Genomic DNA, 3,301 nt, shown 5'->3' on the forward strand with positions numbered 1-3,301 from the left:
AAAAGCTTCCATGTATTCTTTTGTTTTCTTGTAAGAATTGGTTTATTTTTGATACTTCAAAAAGGTATTGCCTTATTTGAAGCCAGAGAAGAATATTTCTTTAGTAACACTGCACAGAGAGAAAACATTAAAAGCTTATTCATTGACCATACTTATTGTGATCCTACTGTGTGCTAAAAAATCTTATTGGCTGCAGTTTCTCAGAGAATCCTGGTGTATCAGTAACCTTTAAGCACTGTTGAAATAAAGATATGAACTTCATAATAACATTGTAAATACATATAATTTTAACAGACGCACAGTTGAAATGGAGTCCCTATCCAGTGCAAAAATCAGGATTAATTGTACAATTTGATACAGAGAGTAGCTCTGTATGTTGGCTTCAGAAAGCTTAGAACTAGGTCAGCTCTGAGATTCTGTAAATTTATGTTATTTATGTTACTTCCGTAACATTATGTATGTATTATGTATGTGATAAATACCTTGCTTTTCCTTTGAGATCAGTTTGCCAGAAAAAAATCTTTGGGTATAATAGTAATGTGTAACTCACTCCTTATTTAACATTTATTAAATGTCTTCCATGGGTCAGGTACTGTTCTCACTTTTTTCTAAGCTTAGAGGATACGGTGATGAATACGACTAATAAGGTCCTGTTCTCATTGCGCAAGTAAATAAGCAAGATGACTTCAGGTCATGAATTTCCTAAGAAAGGAACCAGAGTGCTGGGTTGACATTTAATGGGAAGGGAGACTACTTTAGAGACAGTGATCTGAAAGGCCACCAAAAAGGTGGGAGGTGACACTGAGTTGAGAACTAAATGGGCAGAAAGAGGCAACAAAGTAAAGATTCTCTAGTAGAATCCTCCAGGGAATGCTAGGCCCTTAGGCTGGACCAAGCTTAGGAAGGAGTTGTTGCATTTTAGAAGACAGAAAAAGCCAGTGTGGCTGGAGCAGATGAGGTGAGGATCAGATGGGGCGGGGCAGGAGTAGGGAGTCTAGATGGAGAGGGCTTTGTAGATGTGGGGAAGGAGTTTGGATTCTATTATAGGTACGGTGGGAAAACTTTTGTAGAGGTGTTTTGTTTTGTTTTTTTCCTTCAAGGGGAGTAACATGATCTGATGGGCATTTTTAAGAAACAACTGTGGCTCCTAGGGGAAGAATAGATTGTAGAGAGAAGAGGGAGGCACCAGAGGGAAAGCAGAGAGAGAAACTAGGTTCTATTAAGATTAATCCAAGTAGTCTGGACTAGGGTGATTCGAGTGAGGATGGGAGAAGTGGATACATTCAGTATGTTCTTTGGAAGTAGAGTCATAGGACATGCTAGAGGGTTACATGCAAGGCATGAGGGGAAAAGAATCATCAAGAACCATATTTAATTGAAGTATGCAGGAGAAGCACATATCTGTGAGGGAGGTATGGTTAGAATTGAGTTCTCTTTGGAGGGATCATGGTGGCTGAGGAGTAGAACGTGGAGCTCACCTCCCACAAACACATCAAAAAACAAAACAAAAACAACCATCCTCATGAATGAACAATTCTCACAGAACATCTACTTAACAGTGGCAGAAGACCTCAGACTTGCAAAAAGGGCAAGAAATCCTCTGCATAACTGGGTAGAACAAAAGGAAAAAAAAGGAATCAGGACTAGCGCTCCTGAGAGGGAGCAGTGAAAGTGGAAAGGCATCTACACACTGGAGGCAACCTTAATGCCAAGGAGATTAGTTGGGATGGAGGGGGGAGCCTCAAAACCTTAGAGAAAAGCAGAGTAGCTGGTTTGGGGAGGGCAAAGCAAAGAGAGAGCCACACAGATGATCGGTACCACCACCCAGCACACCACAGCCTAACACACTCGGGTGGGGGCTGAGCACTGAGGTCAGTTCTAGGGAGAGGACTAGGGTTGGCTGTGTGTAGACAGCCCAAGGGGACTGGGGAACAGTGTGCCACAGCTGAGGGAATGCAGGAGGAGGCCTGGGCCTACCAGAGAAACAGGGTACCATTGTTGAGGAGTGCTAGAAGAGGTGGGAGACACCATAGGAACTTCTTTCTCTGCACCTGTGTGGGTTCTCAGGCGACAGAGCACCTCTTGCTCAGGCTACAGCAGCAAGTACAAGTCACTGCAGCCAACTTGTACTCCAGAGGGGTGCAGCCCACCAACACACTAAGGGTCCCGTGACCAGGCACTGCTTGTGGCCCCAGTCATCTCAGGTTGCTGCAGCAGAGGGCCCTGCAACTGAGTACCACCTGTTGCCCCCAGCTCCCTGAGGGTCCTCACCACTGCTGAGGACCTAGCGACCAGGCACCAACTGTAAGCACAGCCCATTGCCTATACCTCCCTAGAAACACAGGGTGTACTTCTGCACATCCCCTATCAAGGGGATAACAGTCTGCATACACTGAGGAAAGAGACAGCAAGCATCTAAACCAAAAGCACCCCACACATGCACACAAAGTAAACCCACACAAGCTACCAGGGACACTCCTGCATATAAATATGTAATCTTCTCTGAGAATACAGTAGATAATTGTTTTTCCTAAACTCACAGAGTAGGAAAAATATAAACAAAATGAAGAAGCTCAGGAACCATTCCCAGTTAAAGGAAAGGGAGACTTCTCCTGAAGGAGTAAACATGAAACAGACGTCTGCAATCTAATAGACACTGTGTTCCAAAAAAGGAGCTAATGAATGTACTGAAGGAGTTAAGAATGGCTATCAACACTAACACAGATTACTTTAAAGTGGAACTAGAAACTGTAAGGAGAAGCCAAGAAAAGTTAGAAATTCATTTGCACAGATGAAAGCTGAGCTAAAGGCACTGAATAGCAGAATGAATAATGCAGAGGAATGAATAAGTGACTTGGAAGATAGAATAATGGAAATCACCCAATCAGGACAGCAGACAGAAAGCCAAATTAAAAAAAAAAAGAAAAAAGAAAACAGTATAAGAGATCTATGGGATAATATAAAGCATGCCAATCTATACATAATAGGGATTCCAGAAGAAGAAAAAGAAAGGGGATTGAAAACATATTTGAAGAAATTATGGCCAAAAACTTTCCGAATCTAAAGAAGAAAATAGATTCAGATATAGGAAACAGAGATCTCCAAACAAGTCGAACTCAAACAGACCTACTCCAAGACATAATAGAAATGGCAAAAGGATAAGGAGAGGATTCTAAAGGTAGCAAGAGAAAAAGTTTTTTTTTTTTTTTTTTTTAACAAGGAAACTCCCCAAAGGCTATCAGCTGATTTCTCTACAGAAATGTTACAGGCCAGAAGAGAGTGGCAAGATCAAAGTTCTGAA

Source organism: Phacochoerus africanus, chromosome 15 (assembly GCF_016906955.1).
Source record: "Phacochoerus africanus isolate WHEZ1 chromosome 15, ROS_Pafr_v1, whole genome shotgun sequence".
NCBI lineage: Eukaryota > Metazoa > Chordata > Mammalia > Artiodactyla > Suidae > Phacochoerus > Phacochoerus africanus.